Source organism: Rhinolophus ferrumequinum, chromosome 12, assembly GCF_004115265.2.
Source record: "Rhinolophus ferrumequinum isolate MPI-CBG mRhiFer1 chromosome 12, mRhiFer1_v1.p, whole genome shotgun sequence".
NCBI classification, from domain to species: domain Eukaryota; kingdom Metazoa; phylum Chordata; class Mammalia; order Chiroptera; family Rhinolophidae; genus Rhinolophus; species Rhinolophus ferrumequinum.
The window spans coordinates 41,699,995-41,720,311 of NC_046295.1; the positions used below are offsets into that span (position 1 = coordinate 41,699,995).

Sequence of the window (20,317 nt, forward strand, 5' to 3'; positions counted from 1 at the left end):
GTCCAATCCCAGGAGATGGCCCACCATTCATTTATAATCATTTGGTTCCACCTACAAACAAATGCTACTTTATTTGCATTTGGAGACTGTGAATGGTCTGCAGCTTTGACTCACTCCCACCTCATTCAACAAAACCAGCAGCGAATATTACAAGCTAGATTAATTAGTTAATATTTCGATGTACTAACTACTGCCAGAATAAATGCTGCCAACTGGCAAACTCAAAGAGAAGCTTTTATTGATTGCTTGGCTACATTTCGAGCCATGTGAGCTGTTGAAAACCGTTTTTCCCTTTTACGTAGATGACTAATGGGACTCAACTAGGATTAAGACCAAAATTTTGGGAATAAAAGGACCCATAAACTATTGAGTTTTTCTACTGGAGATGATGGCAATAAATCACTGCCAAAGTGAAGGTCTCAATTGGTAATAATTGTGGAAATAATCAAGGTGAAAGGGAATTTATTAATGAAACCCAAAGTTTTGTTTCTTGTGGAATGATCAAGGGATTATAACATTGAAAATAAATACTATTAGTTAGTTCATGGGTTCACAAGGAATCACCTAAGGAATGCATTTAAAATTTGGATTCCTGGCCCCTAGCCCAGGGATTTGAGACAAGGTCCAGGAATTCACATTTTAATAAGCACTCCAGGGGATTCTGGTGCCATCATCCATGGACCACATTGAGAAAATGTGAGAGAAATGGCATTAGTATATAAATACAATATATCCCAAAAGTCTCAGTGCAGTTTAAACTTTAATGACTTCAGATGTACACATGTTAAAAAATGTACACAAAACATCATTTGAAAGTTTATTTTAATTCCTTTTACACTTTTTTAGTTTTGTAAATTTGGGAAAAAAGATTCAATTATAATTTTTTCTCCCAGTTAAGTTTGCTATCTTCGATCATGAGAAAATATAAAGTTTCAGAATTACTCAAAACTTACAAAACTAAGTAAATGTAAAAGAAAGAAAAATAATTATACTTCCAAATGCAGTTCTTTGTAAGTTTATAGTATTTATACTTCTGACATTGTTCATGTGTAAAATTGCACTATGGCCTTAGGGGCAAATGGTATAAAACTTAGTTAAATGCAGGCTTGATGAAACTAAGAAGTAGGACTGAACTCTCTGAGCTGTCTAGCCACTGTTGGTTTGGTGTTACAGGAATCTGCATGCATAAATCTCAGTGTTTGCAGCCCTTCAGGTGCCGGGTATTAGTGGTCAGGCCTCCTGGATTCATGCTGCAGAGTTGAGAAGAATCAAGGCAGAGCTAACTGGGGGAATAAATGATTGTTCTGTTGATTCCGGGTGTTTGGAAAGGATGCAGGCATCTTCTACTCCATGGAACTTTACTTCACAAAAGCTCTTTCATCTACATTATCTCACTTAACCCTCACCATTCTGATGGGCAGGTAGCATTTCTTCCGCTTTACAGAGGAGAAGCCTGAGGCTCCAAGGAGTTACAGTGATTTGTCCAAGAAAAAATACAAATGACAGCTAGCAAACAGCTGAGAACTCAAAGCCAAGGTTTTGACCCATCTCTATGCCATGCTCACCCTTGGCCAGGGGTCTAGTTCAGGCAATGATGCCTGGAAGGGCTCAGAGGGTTCGGGAAGGAGATCAGAAGGTGGCAACTGTAAGGCCTGCTGTGCTCTCCTGCAAGATAAGAATGGAGAAGCGACTCCCGAAGGAAGAAACAAGCCCCTTTTAGCTAGAAGTCGCTAAGCTGCGTGGGTACAGAGTACAGACCGAGTTCCCAGCCCTGCCTGCTCACCTCTTTGTTTGTTCTTCCTCCCTGGAGTAACTGTAGGAGGTGTCATGGGAACAGTGCATTTGAAGCCTGCTTCCATCACAGAATTCTTGTGTGACTGCGGACGCATCATTGCATCGCTTGGACTTTAAGTTGCCTTCTTGGTATAATTAACCTAATAATAATTACCCCTCAGAGTTGTTACAGATTTTAAATAAATTAATTAAAATAAGATGAAGTACTTGGCAAAGAACTTGTCACTTGACTCTAATCTGGCCACTTGGTGTAGCAGCAGAGCTGACTTCTCTTTCCCTGGTTAGAGCCTGTTCATGTCACTGCAGCCTCAGCGCCCACACCTAGCAGGCACTGCAAACATTTTTCCCAATGAGTACATGGGTATCCAAGACCAAACTCATACACTCCCCATGACACACTAGCTACCTCCCTGGGTTCTTATTTCTACTACTAGTACTGTTTTTCTTTCTTCATCACTAAGGTCAGAAATTTTGGAGTCACCCTTTGTAACACCCCCACACCAGTACCAAAGATTCTTTTGCCTGACTACTGTTTCCCTTCTGACCTCAGTAATTCTACATGGTATGTTTATGACTTCCATCCAAAACTATCAGGATAACCTGACAGATGGTTCTTCCTGACATCTCTCTACCCTACATGCTGCATCCAGATTAATTTACCTAAATCTTTCCATGACTTTAGTCAGAAGTTCCCCAAAAGTAACACATAAGCCTCACTGTTCCACACCACGGCTATGTCCTACCTCTCCTATTATGTCCTTCCAGACTCACTCTCAACCAAGCTGAGCACTTGGCTCCCTACACACACCTCAGATTTACCACATCTGTGCCTAGCAAGAAACTTGCACACAGTAGGACTCAGTAAAGATTGGCTGAATTTAATCAAACTGAATTGAATAGCATTGCCTGAATCCTTACGCTCCAAAATGAATATGAACCAGAAGCCTCCGGTGGGCAGGTTAGCACTGCCTCTTCCCTTCCTCACTCCTTCCACCACTGGACCTACCTTCTGTAAGACATCCCGCCCCCACTCCCTTTCTCTTTTCTCAAGAAATAAAACACATGAACTGTGGCAGAGCAGATCACATCATCAAGAAATGGGCTATGAGTTTGTGAGGACTAGTCGCTTATATTTGTGTAGGTCACACGTATCTCATTTGATAAAGTGGTGTTTATATTAAAACTCTGAAAAAATCAATCAGACATACCATCTCAAGTCTGTATTTGGAATCTTTAACCCCAAAACGAAACAAAAACTTATTCTATTTAATTCGTGGGAACTCTCACTTTGTGGACCTGAGCTGGATGGAATTTTATCCTTGGACATCAAAGACCAGCATCAACTGATTGATTTTTCTATTTTGCCGGTATTTTTTTTGTTATGTTTTATATTTTAGACATTTTATTTTTGGTCACTAGGTGGCTCTGAATTTCCATTGGAAAATAAAAGTCCTTAGAAAACATTGACAAAAATATGCAATTTTCACCAAATAATTTAAAAATACTTTTTTCAACAATTTTTTGATTTGAGAACATTAATCAAAGTTAAAAAAATAAAAATAAACTCCAAATACCAATATATTTGTCCATCTACTATATCTTAATAAACTATGTATAGCTTTATATGAAATTATGGCTATTGCATTGGTTATAGGTACAATTTTAAAATAACTTATAAACTATGATCCAAATAATGTTACTTTGCAGTTGTAACATATTATGTATCATGTATGGTCCCACAATTGGGTCTATCATATTTAAAAGAAGTCTTCAAAATATTGTCATTTAACTTTAATTGGTTTAAAAATCTTCCTTAACCATACATTAATAGCCACCAGAATATCTGGAACAAATTTCAAAATCATTTTTAAGTTTGATAACTTTAAACAAAAAGAATTGTTGGAACAAGGATCTTTTAGCCAATTTGGAAGTTACCATACTGGTGTTGTTGGGAAAAATGATTTATTGTTCTAAGTTCTACTTCACCCATAAAATGTGCTGCATTTGGGTCCTGTATGGCTTTAACGTTTCCAAATCTTTAATGACAATACTCTGTATTATCTCATTGAAAAGTGTGTTAATACAGGAAGAAGTCACCCAAAGTCATCTCCAGATAACCAAACAATAATGGAGGTGGGAGTGGTGGTTGGAGAAATGTGGGGAGAGAGAGTGGCTGTGAGCAGGGATAATCTGGATGTTATCTACTTGGCTGGAGCTTTCTGGAGGAAGCCCACTATTAAAATCCACTTTTTAATACCAGTTTTGCCCAATGGTTCTGCATCAACCTAGATGCCACAAATATTTACTCCTCTATTCACAAACTCAGGTTGTGAGGTGCTCCTCGTATTTTTACTCCCGTCCCCTTGCCCACCCCTTTCCAAACTCTCCAAGTTATACCTATTTCTTGACATGTTCAAAATGCAGGCCACGCAGAATGATTGACTGTGCATCCTGTATTCCTGTCTCTTGTATGTATGTGGGTGTAGGCATATACCACCTGAAGACAATATCAGACTGAGTTGCCTAGCAAGACCTTTCATTACAAGCTCGGTTGTTGACCTATGAGAAGCTTAAATGGATACACTTGTTTCCCAGCAGCTTGGCAATATTTTTTCAGATAAACTACATAAGGTGCTTTTAGTTGCATTCAAGACAAATCCCAGGCAATCTTCAAGTGAGACCAGCATTCATTGGACATTCATTTTATGATTTGCAATTAGACAAAAAATTGATACTATAGCTTCCATCACTCCCCACTTCTGCTCCAGACATAATAAATGCTTGTCACCTCAGAAACACCTCTTGTGGTCCCTCCACCTGGTATACAACATTATCCCCCACCTTCTCCACCTAACAAACTACTCTTCTTTCAAGGCATATGTGAAGACTGAAAAATCTTCTTCTGTTAGGGATGATATTACAGTATAATGACAAAGTGCCCAGGTACTGGAGTTGAGGCTACCTGGATTTGATGCCAAATCACTGGTTATGCGATCTTAAGCAAGTTCCTTAATTTCAAGTTCCTCATCGATCAAACCGAATAATAATGAGTACTAGCCTCATAAGAGTTATGTGAGGTTTAAACAAGTTACCTGAAAAGGACATAGTATATGAGGTCTGACAATTAAGTTCACTAACTTTGTTGCAATGATGTAGCTAACATTTTTTTTTTATATCAGAGGGATTATTCATTATGAATTTGTGTCAACTGGACAAACAGTTAACCAGGTTTACTATTTGGAAGTGCTGGAAACGCTGTGTGTAAAAGTTAGATGACCTGAACTTTTCTCTAACAATTCAGGGCTCTTGCAACATGACAATCCACCAGCTCACACGACACTCTTTGTGAAGGAGTTTTTAGCCAGTAAACAAATAACTGTATTGAAACACCCTCCCTACTCCCCTGATCTGGCCCCCAATGACTTCTTTCTTTACCCAAAGATAAAGGAAATATTGAAAGGAAGACATTTTGATGACATTCAAGACATCAAGGGTAATACGACGAGAGCTCTGATGCCCATTCCAGAAAAAGAGTTCCAAAATTGCTTTGAAGGGTGGGCTAGGTGGTAGCAACAGTGCATAGCTTCCCAAGGGGAGTACTTCAAAGGTGACTAGTAATATTCAGCAATGAGGTATGTTGAATATCAACATTTTCTAGAATGAGTTTGAGAACATAATTGTGTGACCTCGTATAGTGCCTGTTGTACTATAGGCCGTGCAGGTGTTGGTAAGTTATGGAGGAAGTGCGATAAGCTAAGTGAACTATAACTTAAGTATTACCTGTTCTTCTGGAAGTGCTCACCCCAAATCTGAATTTTATGTGGCTCCTTTCTACTCTCTCCCAGAGAAAACAAAATCATAACACTTAGCACACCAACTGGAAGTTGACAGTTTACCTGTCAAGTTCCTCCATGGACTGTGATGGGACAAAAATAACAAACAAGTGAGGTTGGTTTCATATTCCCCATCCCCTGAGAACATTTGGATGCCATCTACTTGGCTTCCCTGCCTCCTCCACTCTCTATGAGGAGTGAGAGATTAAAAGCCACCTAGGTGGACACTGGAGAAGAATATTTGGAGAGGAGGAAGTGCTGCATGATATGGGAGTGATGGGATGGACTGGAAGGCCCAGAATAGAAGGAGAGTGGTGACTGGGAAGGCAGGGTCAGACCAGAGGATGGGACGGTGTGGGGAAAAGGAAAACTTCCTCTATGATTAGGTAGTGAGAGGTGCCCATGATTCGAGGAATAGGACAAGAAAGGAAATGTCAGTGAGTTGCCCTGGGCTGTGCACAGGGAGCATGTTACACAGTTTGAGAAACAGTAGCAAAGATGGGAATTCCTGTTTGGACGAGACTTCATTAGAGGGACACCTCTAGAATGGATCGGTGGATGTCCACTTCCTAAGGTTTATAACATTACATGATAGGAAAGTGTAGGGAAAATGTCTTCATTCCTTAATTTTATTTATTCATTGGTCTACAGGGCAAATATTTCTGAACAATTTTCGTATGTCAGACACTGTTCTAAGCACTGGTGATACGGTAGCCAACAAGACAGACCATGGCACTGCTCTCATGAAGTCGTATTTCAGTGCACGGAGACAGAGAGCAAATGCATAAATCAAAAAGGCAATTTTTAGTAGTGACATGTGCCAAACAGAATATAACATAGCGTGAGGGGAAAGCATGATGAGGTAGAAAGGTTTAAATTGGAATATCTGGGAAGTGATAACATGATATTTGAATTGACATTCTTGAATAAAAAGAAATGGCCAGCTACTTCAAATTCTGAGGTCAGAATATTCCAGAGAGAAAAAAAAAAGTAAGCACAAAGGGCTTGGGATTAACTCAGCGGATTAGAGAAATAGAAGGAAGGTTGTGTAGCTGCAGCAAAGCGAGCAAAGGGAAGATCTGAGTGGCAGGAAGGACTACATGATGCAGAGCTTTGCAGGTCATGGAAATGAGTTCAGATTTTATTCAAAGAGCAACGAGAAGCTACTACAGGTTTAAACTTGGGAGGGGGGTGTCCAACTTAAAATTTATGTTTCTCTTTGAGTTTTATACAAGTCACTCTGGTCATTATGTAGAAACTGGAGAGCAGAAGGGTAGGAGCTGAGTGACCAGTTAGGTTATTGCAGTGGCCAAGTTGTGAGGAGGTGGCTGGGCCTAGGGCTTTTTGGATCTAACAAGCCATGAGCTTGCATGAGCTCCTTCTTCCTCCCCTGGAATATAAGCTACTTGATGACATGGATTTTTGTTTTATTCACCACTCTCCCCCCAGGGTCTAGACAGAACTTGGCATATAGAAGACACTTGTTAAATGTTGAATGAATTCACCGAGAGGGCAAAGAATGGTGCGGGGCAGAGTTAGGGAAAAAGTCAGAAGTTCTGTTTAGGACGTGTCAAATTTGAGATACCCCTTAAACACTTAAATGGACATATCAGGTAGGCAATTAGAGGTACAACTTTTGAGTTCAGTAGCAGATATATATCTGGGGATCATTGGCATATGGTCACCTGGAGTAGGAGTGGAGTTAGAGAAAAGTCAATGAGCTGGAAGCAAGCTGGGAATGCCAATACTTAGCAGTTAAACTGAAGAGGAGGACACAGTAAAAGAGATAGAAGAGGAGCTTCCAGAAAATGGGAGGCATCTGGAAGAAACTGATATAATACAAGACAAGATAAAATGATTATCACAAAGCAGGAAGTAGTCAATTGTTCTGAATGCTGCTGAGATGCCAAGAAAGATAAGAAAAGATAAATAACCCTTAGATTTGGCAACAGAGGATGTTGGTGACCTTGAAAGAGGAAGTCTCAATAGAATTGTGGTTTCATAAACCTACCTGGAGTAGATTAAGGAAAGAAGGGGCATGAGGAAGTGGAGACAGGACCTATAAACAGCTCTCATTTGCATTAGTAAAATGTCTAACGGGATGGTTGCTCAATCTTTCTTGAATAAATAAATGAACTGTGCATCCATCCATCCATCCATCCATCCATCCATCCATCTGTCCATCCATCCATGCATCCATCCATCCATCCATCCATCTATCCATCGCTAGAATTTGAGTCTTCAAATGTAGAAGGCACTGCCTTATTTAGTGAGAATACATTTGAATCAGGAGCAAGGGGACAGAATAAGGTCTCCATAGCCACTGTTTAGCTTTCTGAACTTGGCCAAATTAATATTTTTCTGGGCCTCAGTTTCCTTACCAATAAAATGAAGAGGTTAGACTAGATAGGCTCTAAGCTTTACAATCCTTGACTCAAAGCCTATTCTTTAAAAGTTTTAAATATTATCATAAATATGATGTAAGTATAGTGTCATGTTTGATTTTTCCAAACTATCTCGAAGCACAATTGAAAGTTTCAGGGGATACCATATGTTGACAACCCAGGCAAAGCCTATCTGTGTGAAATTAACACCAGTTTTGAGTGGGTAGCTGTGTACTTTGTGGGGTGAACGTATTACTAATGGTCACTAAAGGAAAAGAAGTCAACTCTGTCTTTCCTTATGGATTCTTCCCTTTTTGTCTTTAAGGCTGCTCAGTTCTCTTCTTAAAATAAGTATTATTAGATTCTACATTGGAACTAATTAACATTCTCTTTCTCTGCCAAATTACGCTTCTTGGACAATTGGATCATGTTCACAGACAATGCATTTCCCACCCATTTCTTTTGGGACTCTTGCTTTTATTCACATGGTGTAGTCCCGACGTACCTCTCTCTTGTCACCTTGTGCTACTTCCCCCCACTCTTTGAGGTCCAATAACAATGGCTTTCTAGTTCTTGAATATGTCAATCTTGCTCCTGCTTTTAGGCCTTTGGATTTGTCATTTTTTTAGTAGACTAAAATGTTCTACTCCTAGCTTTTCTCATGTTTGGCTTCTTCTTGTCATACAGGGAGTTCAAACATCCCTTCCTCTGTGAGGTTTTACTTTAAAGTATTATCTAATCCAAAGTATTATCCTCCACCCCCATCCTACTATTGTCACTCTCAGTTCTCTCTCTCTCTCTCTCTCTCTCACACACACACACACACCACTATTCAAAATTATCCTATTTTCTTTATTCATTGTGTATTGTCTACCTCCATGACCACACCTGCCCCACCTACCGCCAAGGAGAAGGTAAGCTCCATGAAGTCATAGACCTCACCTGTTTTGTTCACTGCTGTATTCCCCAGTATCTAGGATGGTGTCTCACACATTAGTAATGGATAAATACCTGTTGAATAACTCACCTCTACTGAAACTACTGACTATAGTCACCAATGGCTTACTCAAATAGAATGCTTGATCTTATTTTCCATTTCTTCATTGCCCTTGACCCGAATGATAACCTCCTTTAAAATATATATATATTTCCAGAACTTTACTTTCTATGATACCATGACAACCCTCTCATTATTCTCTCTCTACTTCCTTGCTGACTTTTCTTTCTCTTCTCCTAATGTGGAGAACCTTAAAGACTCATCTTTTGATTCTCTTCTTTACATGTATTGTACACTCTCATGAGTCTTTAAATGAGTCTATCTTGCCTAGCACAACTCTACCCGTGGTACAAAACAGCGAGCTAATGGAAGAAGACATTGGCTCCCATATTCTTCAGACCGCTGCCTCGGTTACCTCTCAGTCCCACTGTTTGCTACTCTCATTTTCCCTGGCTTCTCAATCTTCTTGGTTCCTCTCTTAGTCTCCTGAAAGAGCAAGAAGGGCTAGAGGCCATGATGAATTGTACAAACACATTTTTCTGACCTTCTGCAATTCCTTCTTCCATGATTTGGAAACTGCTCTCCAGCTATAAGCTGCACAGTGGCAGGTTAGAGATGGTCACACCTCTTTCCAACTCCACCAGCGCCACTTTGGCTATCCCAGCACTGCTGCCTACCGAGGAGAACCACACAGGCTTGGGTCTTTTCCTCAGAAAGCTGTGCACACTCTGGACCTGGTGTTAGTGATTCCCAAGTCTCTATTTCCAGTTAGCACGTCTCATTTTCTTTCAGGTCGCTTATCATTGGCTTATAAAGAAAACTGAAGTTAAAGTCGTCTCATAAAAGACTCATTTCATGAAAACAATAAATGAATAAAACTCTGTAACTCAATTCATTCTACGCTAACCATTTCCTTTGGATTTCTTAATACCAGAGTAATTTGGATCTCCCTGTGACTTAACCATAAATTACTGGACATTTGTGTAGTATGAGACTCTGTATGGATTTTATGCTACATTTTTAAAGAAGAACTTGTAAATCCTTATTTTGCATAATTCCTACTACCAAAAATATGTTACTTTATCGAAAAATTTAATTATAGGAATAATACATGCTTGTTTTAACAAATCAAATCCCCCAAGCTGTTAAATATGAATGATTTGTTTATGCATTCAGTAAAGATTAACAGAAGTCTTACCAGGAGCTGGGTACTCTTTTAGGAGTGAGCTACACAAGTGAACAAAGTCCTTACTCGGGAGAACTTGAATGCTAGCAAGCAGACAGACACAAACCACAAATCACGTGAGGATAAATGCAATGAAGAAAACTAAGGTGGGGTCAGGGGTGAGCGATTATTAGAGAGCGGGACTGGTTAGTTTAGATTGCGTCTTCAAGGACAGTGTTCAGATAACACTGAACAGCATCCTGGGTGGCTGTAAAATACATGCATCAAAACAGTTTGTGGTAAATCACATTAATTTTTAAATTTGCTAAATGTTCACTTGGCAAATTATTTTTCAGGAAATTCAGCAAGAACCAGAAAACAGGAAAACCAAACTTAAATGTCATTTTGGCGGAAGAGGTGACCCAAAAATATGCTAATGCATTCCGTTTTTGTTTCCAGTCATTTCCTGAGAGGAGAAGCCCCATATTCCTTGTACTGCCCACAAAGACCACAGACTACTCAGGTGTGGTTTGCAGACCGGATGATGACTGCCGAAGGAAAGGCCACTCCAGCTTATTTGATTAAAGGCAGTCGGAATGCTCACTTTGAGATAAGGACAACAGTGACAGCATGGGACTCAGTGGGTTCATTAAGCTACTTCCACTATACTGGTGCCAAATACGGGTACAAAGCAACATTGCGGCAAATTTGCCACAAGAAGTCAGAGAACAGAGTCCTTAGTGCAACACAAACTGCCTTTCAACCCACGAATCCTTGAACTCTACTCCATGCTTCCCTTCTGCTCCCTGGCTGCTGAAGGAAAAGAGGTTTTGTTTGTTGCTTGTTGTTTTTCGCCTATCCAGGTGCCAAAACGCAATGCTTCTCCTTGTGCAGTCACCAGTGCCCACTACAGACAGAATGCAATGCCCACCACAGACAGAAGTGAGTGTCGCTACGGCGTCTTAGCTGCTGGAGAGGTATGAAGAGGCTCTCTGAGAGATGCACTCTTCAGTTAGATATTCACAATCATTTTGTCAAAAATATTTATTGTAATTGTTTAAAACATGACGATAGTCTTTTTGGGGCTCTGCAACCACAGCAAGCCATGGGTTGAGCCTATCCAATGACTTGTTATAGTTCATACGTAGTCCTGAAACTTGAGGCACTATTTGTCCCCAAACTATAGCAAACTACAAGACAAACCAAAGACAGCCTCTGTGACTTTGCAAAAGTCTTCCCCCCCAAGGGAAGGTTAATTGCAACTTTTGATGATGTAAATTATTGATAGACAGCCACACATGAATTTCAAAAACTAAGTAGCTTTGACGAAAAATGACAAGCAAAATCAAGGCCATTTTTGCTCCTTTCCATTAACTGGAAAAGTTCGTATTTACTCCAAAACCTTCTCATTTATGAAAAGGAACAACTTGTATTAAGAGACAAAAATCAAATCAAATCAAATAACAAGACCATTTCTTAAATTGGAATTTGTTACCTGTGATGCCACCATCTTGCCCTACTTTCTATTATTTCAACCACATAGTTATTTCCCAAGTTAATTTTACTTTACCAAAGTGGTCTTTTATTGTCACTGTTGGAATTCACCCAGCTCAAGAAAACACTTTGACTTAATATATGCATTGATTGAGAAGGAATTAAATAGACATTCCACAGTACCCCCAAATCTTTTCCATTGAAGAAATAGAAATCTTTGTAAACCCTGCGAGGATACCAGAATGAAAAACTGGAAGTTGATCTATGTTGGACAGTATATTCTTTATTCATGTTATCTGGCAGGCTAATTATTATACTTCTCCCTGCAGGCATACCATGCACAAACTGATATAGCTCATAAAAATATGTACAATAATCATATCAGAATATGCTCTTGCCTGTTCCTGTGTTACATCTGGGTGGTAAAGGGAATTTAACAACTAGAAAACTTACTTCGGAGATCTCATGTGTTAATTAATTTTGGTAAAAATAACCCCACAGAAAGAAAGTGGAAAATAATTGATGGAATACAGCTAGTAGAGAAAACAGGAATTTTAAAGAGAAGGGGTAAGTGAAAACTAAGTGAAATGACTGTTTAGAAGACAGCAAATCTATTTTCAATCTGCAGGGCCAGGAAAGGGCAGCTATTTTTAAACTTAATTGGATTATTTCAAATAACAACTAGGTGATCTATCTGAAATCTTAGGCAGAGTAGAGGAAACAGAATAAGTTCCCTTCTCTAAACCAGAGCGGAATTAAAATTTAGAAAGAGTTAAAAATGGAGGGATCAGACGGGATCCAGTGCCTTTGGGTAGTTAAGATGCTGCATATTTTAGGGACAGAAGAACATGAGTTCAAATTCTGCTGTCAGTTGTGAATGACTTTTGTCCGCAAGCTTCAATTTCCTCATCTGTAAAACAGGAAGCTAATGTCTATTCCAAAGAGAGGGTGTAAGAAACAGAGATAGTTTATGCCAAGCTCTTGGCACACTGTGATCACTCCAGGAATTATAAAAACAACACTTTAGTCCCAAAGCAGAAGAAAAAGTTTCCATCAGTTGCCAAACAGTTGAGTAGGATTAGACAGAAAATGAGAAACAGCAGGTGCAAAGTCCCTGAGGCAAATGCATGCTTATCATGTTCCAGGAACAGCAAAGAAGTCAGTGTCTATAACAGAGTTGAGCGGTGGAGGGGTTTGGCAGCAAGTCATAGTGAATGAGGTTAGAGGGGAGCGGAACATGTACTTGTATCCAGGGGTTCCCAACCCCAGCTGCATGTTAGAATCACCCTAAGGAGCTTTTTAAAAACACCAGTGACTGGGCCTTAGCCTCAGCTGATTAAATTAGAATCTCGGGAGGTAGGTTTGGGAATACAATGTTTTCAAGTTTCCTAGGCAAGTCAAGACTAAGGACCAAAGCTATGGGCCACCGGTGTTTTTGAACAGAGGACCAACCTCTTCTAGAGACAGCCAGCACTCTCTTAAGGCAGAATTGCAGCCTTTCACCCCCACAGGAAGATAAGGGACAACAAATTGCAAAAATTAACTCATTGGCATGGCTGATTTTCTCCTAAAGCTCTTCCTAAAGGTTGATTGTTTCTGGTTTGGTAGAGACAGACAATTAAAAACTGGAAGGCACTGGATGCCTGATGATGAAGAGAGGAGTGCACCCAAATTGAAGCAAAACAGGAATGATGGGCTGGCTAGAGGTGGAGGAAATCGGCTTGGAGCAAGCTCAGTAGCAAAGTGGTTTGATAAGGACTTTGGGATTGCACAGGGCTGGATCTGCGGCTCAGCCCACATGTTCACTAGCTGTGTGAATTTGGATGACTGGATGATCATTTCTTACCTCTGAGCCTATCGTTCTTCCTCCATACCGTGGGATAGTCGTATGATCTACTTCATTGGATTATTAGAAGGATGAATTGAGTTATTTATTTTCTGTGCTTAGAACAGTGCTTGGAGAATTAAGAGATGGCATAAAGTCGAATTTAAGAAATGTCAGATGTTACTATTATTATGATTAGCTTTCACAGTTTTGACATGGCCTGATTTGTTCTTTCTTGAGCCTCATCTAATTAAGCTGTCAACAAAGGAACTTCTGGTTCTGAGCAAAGGCTGAGCACCACCGCTGTACACTTCCTTTCCCACTGACTTCTTGAGCTTTCTAGCTATTATCAAGAGTTATCTTAAATACATGAAGTTTTAATGTTTCTCCTATGATTCTTTCTCACTTTTGAAGAGACTATTTTATATGATTAAAATTTTTAAACACTTGAGAAGAACAGGTTTCAACAACATAAAAAAATCAATGTAGATTCAAATTTTCTAGATAAGCAATACTCATGTACACAGGAAATACTTTAGAATACGCACAAGATGAATGGACAATAGGCAAAGTAAAAAGCTTAGACAGTATTTTTTGAAGTATCTTAATATGCTCTTTAGTCATTTGGTAGAGAATTGAAAAATAGCAGTTACTTCTACATAATCCAACCTTCAGGTTTAAGGTTCTTTAGGGAAAGGCTGAGATTTCTAAATGTTTCATTTTCTTCCAAAATCAAGGTTCCATTTTGAAATACATCAAAGCTCTTTAAGACAAATAATCTACCATACATCTTTTTTATGGAATGGACTTTTATGGAAAAAATCAATTGTCAACATCTAGTTACTTTAGTTCTCAAAACGCTTCATTTTAAGAGAAAGTTTTAGAATCTCATATATATTCCCGTGGAAGGAAAGTGTGTGATTTGGACTTTGTAAGGTCTTTATTCAACATAAACTAATAGGTAAAGAAATCTCCATGACAGGAATCTGAAACATTGCTCCTGGTGCTCATAAATACTCCACTGTATTGTCTGAAATGACTTATCTCAGTCCTGACTGTGGGCTCAGATTTACTGTACAGTTCATCAACTTCTCAGCATGATGGATAATGAATGTTTCATTTACATCACTAATTGCCAAGCCATGGTTCCCGCAACCTTTAACCCGTATGCTTTATCCCATTATCACCATATGTCAATATAATTGCATTTAACATTCCAAATGATAAACTTTCTCCTATATAGAGAAATATTTTTCACAAAGAAAACATGTGAGGGCTGCTGATAAAATACAAGTCTACTATAAGAAATGACAAGGACTAAACCAGAATAATAGGTAGATGCTCATAACTAATCAAATCCATCTTTGGACAAGGACCTTTGATTTCAGAGTTAGGAAAAAATGACGGTATTTTCTTATGGAGTTAGCTTCATTAGCCTCTACTGCAACAAATGCATGAAAATATATTCCTAAAATGGTGCGATTAAACCTTTAGGCCTATGTAATATCCAAAAAGAAATCTTTTTAAAAACTAGTTAGTGATAATTATATGATGCAGTTATGTTTTCTATCTTTATCTGATTGTCAACCAGTAAACCAATAATGAAATAGTCCACTACCATTAATTTGGAATTAAACAAATTTGCAGAAAGGAGTGAAAAATATCAAAATTCAAATATCCTAAACTGGAAGAAAAGTTAAGAGACCATTTTGTCTGGACACATGTATCCAAAATTCATTTAAAACCAAGGCACAAGATGAGGCTAAAACAAAAGTGGGTTTTTTAGGCATCAGCAGTTGTTCACACAAAGACAGCCACTGAGAGCTACGGTGCATCACAGCGGCATCAGGAGACGTCCGTATGTGGATTTACCCAGGGCCACACAGACTGCACTGCAAAGCTGAGGTGTGCTTGCCACCTTGACCTCTAGTGTTTTGCAACTCAGCCAATAATCCAGTACATCAATCAAATTTTTATACTACATAGCTGAGATTTATCCATGACATTTTTTCCTTCCTAAATCCCATCGCCTGTCCATCAACAAATCCTGTTAGTTGTAACTCAAAAATATATCTTGAACTTGTCTGCTATAGCTCCACTGCCCCCAGCCTACTTCAGGTTACTGTTACCTCTCCTCTGGTCCATGGAGAAAGCCTCTAGTGAATCTCTTTATTCATATTCTTGCCATCAATCTTTGCCACGCTCCTATCCTTCTCAGAGTCTTCCAATAGCTTCTATTCTACTTAGAATAAAAATCCAATACAATTCAATAAATCCAATAAAATCCAGTGTTTACTCTAGCCTACAAGGCCTTGCGTGATCTTACCTTATTTATCTCTGTGACTGTCTAGCTCTCCCACTAGACTAAAAGCTCCATGAGGAAAAAACTGTGTGTATTTTATCTCCCTCTATCTCTAATTCCTAACACCTAGCATATAGTATATGTGAAGGAGTTAGTTAAATGTCTTGGTGTCTTACCTTTTACCCCACTGGATTCTAATTTCCTGTAAACAAAGTGTACAGCAAAAGAAGAATGAAATCTGAGAGTTAGGATACAGGTAGGCTAGACAATCAGAGACACAGGAAGTGTCAGGAAGCCCAAATGGACTTCAGGACCCTTGGAGAAGGGACATAGAAGAACTTCCAAAAAGGGAGAGAATGAGTGAAAGAACGCTCTTCACTGGGAAGAGCACAGCATTTTTGATCATGTTAGAGGCAGTACAGTGGAGTGGTTAAGAGCACCAGCTCTGGGCCTGATTCTGCTTCTTCACATTGATATGACCTTGGGAAAGTTCTTATTCTCTCTGCACCTCACTTTCTTTATCTTAAAAATGGAGATAATATCTCTTCTCAGAGTTGTTATGAGGATTAAATGAGTTAATTTTTGTAAAACCCCTGAGAGTACTGGCCATATGCTAAATTCTATATGAGTATGTTAAATAAAAACAAAATTTTGCAGTTACAAGCAGTATAACTTGGTTTGGAGATATCTCTTTGGATGCTATGGCTTTACATCCTAATGAATTATAACATATATATTTAGTGTCTCAGTAAACACCAAGGTCAATAAGAAAACAGCTAGTCCACTCTGATTCTCAGCCTTAAGATAGTTCTTGGCTACCAGACTTTTGGAAGTCTTGATGGCTGGGATGACTTACATGGTGGAATGAGAACCAAACCAGAAGCCGAAAGCCCTGGCTTTGAACCATGGCCTTGCTATTATCTAGTTGTGTGACCTCAGCACATGTTGTAGGTCTTAGATTGTTGTCTATGAAACAAGGGCCTTGAATTTGACAATCTTAAGATCTCTCTAAACCTTCCAAAATTATGTATCTTATATTTCTTTGGTTTATTTTAAAATGCTCTAAATAGTGCATATTGAGGTATTGTGGTGATTAAACAGAAAGTCACAGAGCCAGAAACAAAGTAGACACTTAACAAATAGCTGTATCTGTTTCTTTATTTCTTAACCATAAGTTTCCTGACCTGTGGGATTTGTGGAGGGGGACTCAAGAAAATGACATGTATTGGGGGCCCCGTATGGGCCAGGGAGGTTTACAAGGGTTACTTCATGTGTTCCTGCCAACAGCCCAGTGAGATAAGTATTAACAATCTATGTGCTCAATGAAGAAACAGAGAGAGAGCTTGTGAGGTACAGAAGCCTACATCAGGCACAACTCCCAAGCGCAGAGTATGCTGACATCTGTCATGTGTTACCTCAGATGGTGGCATATGTTTCCAGGAGAGAAATAAGAGGGACTAGTGACTTCACTAACTGAGACCACACATCTGTTGCAGCTGAGATAACTGTCACTGTAAACAGCAAGATGAAAATATAAAATCTGGACAGTAGTATTATTTTGCACATTTTTAGCCCCCTTAAATAACCTATACACAAACACAAAAGGAAGCACAGAAATAACTACTTTGTGAAGCAACACTGAGCTCCTGACTTCCTCCTCAGAAATTCTTAATGACCTTGGCTTCTTCTGTGCATTTCTACAGTTCCTAGTCATGGGCCTCCCGGAATTCACTGCCCATTCACTGTGCCTGGGTTCCTCTGGTCTGTGTGGCCCTCATGGATTCATCCTCCCAGAGTCTGGATTCCTGACTTTGGCTCAGTCCCTGTCCTTCTGGAGTTATCCTTCACTTTCTCGTATCTCAGGGAGAGGTACGCCGCCACCATCTTGGGACATTAATAAGCCTATCCCTGCTTATGTGGGAAGGGAATTAGCATATAAATTGATGTACTCCTTAAAGGGTAAACAGGAAAATCGATCCTGTGTGGATGCTTACTCAGGATTTAAAATGCAATCACTAAGTGAGTATTATGAATGAGGGAGAGAAATAGGCAAGAAAATCTTGATGGTTTCACAAGACATATACCAAACCAAACTAAATCCTGTGCTGACTGTGATGTGGGTAAGCAGGGAAGGCAATAACCACAGGTCAGAAGGTCGGAATGCTGGCCTGCTGCCTAAACAGTGTGTACATGAGCAAGTCATTTCATATTTACCAGCCTCTGTTTTCTAACCTGCAAAACAAAGACATCATGATATTTGAGCTCTAAGGTTTCTCTGGTCCCCACATTCTCCATGTATGTAGAAACATTCATTTTTAATGCTTAGTTTCCAGATCTGTACTGTGACCTTTCTACACTGGTAGGATAACACTTTCTGTTTGGTTCAAAGACCAAGTATGTTATGTTGTTGCCCAGTATTTGATTGACTGTTTTCTTTTAAGCAGAGTATTGGCTCAAGGCATCAATAAACCGTCTGTAATGAGTCTCAGGACCTTTCCAGGACTATATTCAATAGCATGTAGCATAATGATTACGGGGTGAATTATCTAATCCCTATCATCCTACGTGTCCTTGTCTAGATTGAAATTCCTTTTTCACTTTTGTGCCCATTTTAAGACTTCAAAATGTCATTCCATTTAATATCGACCAGATCAACCTTCTTATGTCTTATGTGGAAGAATTCAATGTTACATGCAGCTGTGGGAATTTAATTACATGTTTTATCCTCCTCATCTTTATGGGAACGTTTTTAGTTTTAAATGATCACTGCCGGAACTGGGAAACTCCTGAGGGAGGGACACCAATGGCATTTTACAATCCAAAGATGACTGAGTCCTTTATCCCTCCCCTTTGTTTCCTTCCAGCATAAAGTTCAAATGCTTGGCCTTATACTAAGGTTTTCCATGACCTTGCCTCTCTCCATCCCCTTAGCCTCATTTGTCATCACTATCACCCCCTTCCCATGTGCTCCAACAAAATCTCTCTAACTTATAATTCCCCAGATATGTCAGTCACACATTAGTCCCTCTGCCTAATAGGCTCTTCCTCATCTCCTAAATCTTTTTTTTCTCATCTCCTAAATCTTGAATGATAAAAAGTTTTTAATAAATAGAATATCTTAACTCATACAAAATAGGAACACTTACGAGTTCATTATCACATGAAATAGCACATACCGAAAGCATAACTTGATTACAAAGCATTTAGATGAATTGATGGGGTGCAAGAGCCACAGAGGGAATGTTTCTGGGGCATGCCCCTTACCTTGGGGTGTGGGGCAAAGACAGAGAACCTTATATGATCCTATATAACACACTGCATTTCTTTCTCATTCATACTTTCCAAGGGTAAAACAGATGAAGAAAGAAAGATAAAAGAGAGACACACAGAGAAAGAGAGACTAGACTACTGGCTGGAGAGGAGGATACTTTGACAATCCAGGAGGCAACTACAATGTTCTCCTGGGATTCCCATAGACTCTGGGTGAGCTGGACATTTGTTTTCACAACATCAAATAAGGTTTTCTACAGAGTCAATGCAGCACTAATCCCCAAAGCTAACCTCTATCCATTTCATTCTATACACAGGCTCTTCAGAATTTTAGCAAATCCCACTGGTCACCTCTCTCAACTATGAGATGTCTTTATCCCCTTCGGTAATTGGGAGAAACAGGGCATTCTTGTGAGTCCCTGTTGAGGTTCACTCCTGGCAATAAAACATTTACAAAGAGCTACTCAGGACTAGCTGTTAAGAGCTGTGTTTGTGGCTGTGTGCATGGCAGAGTATGCCTCTCTCTCTGACCCATTATTGCAGACTTAAAAAACAAGCATGTTTTCAAATGGTGCTATGAGCTGCCAATGATGTATCACCATCATATCTCATTATTCTCCACTAAATGTGATAATAATGTGATCTGTTAACATAAAAAAAGTTTGACTTCACAAAAGCAGCTGGAAATGGACAACCACAATATGCATAAATCTAACTCCTACCATCGGCTACATACTGCTTGACACATATTGTTAGAAGCACCTCACATTTGCGAGTTCTTTTACAAAATACTTGCATTAGGTCTCAGCTGGGGCTATGCATTAAGCAATTTGGGGGAATATTCAATTCTCAGCAGAAGCCAGAACTTGCATTCTCTCATCTTTTAGGAATCATTTACCAGGCTTAGAGAGAATTCAGGCAGCTCAGGTGCTTCCACAGATACCTGTCTCTGAACTTCCATCCCTCTTTGTTTATGGATGGTCCAATAAATGAGAATATCTCTGAACTGATGCTCAAAGGAAACAAAAAAGAAACGCTGAATGATACCAACAGCAAAGATTCAAAGAAATATTCTATTTAAGCTCACATGGGTCAAAAGAAACAAGGGTACAAGGACCTTTGAGAGATGACTGTCGCTGTTCCTATGAACCACAGTCAACAGCAGAGCCCAATGCGGGGATCTCATTCCACCAGAGTTAAACTAAGGAGCCCAACGCCGTGAGTTTAATTCTCCTAATACTGGTACGTGCTAG

At 39.4% G+C, this 20,317-nt stretch overlaps 1 protein-coding gene across 9 annotated transcripts in view; it reads right to left on the bottom strand.

Annotated features, from left to right (window-relative positions):
• Window positions 1-20,317, bottom strand: part of PRUNE2 (prune homolog 2 with BCH domain) — a 227,602-nt gene that overhangs the window by 109,703 nt on the left and 97,582 nt on the right. The window lies entirely within an intron of this gene.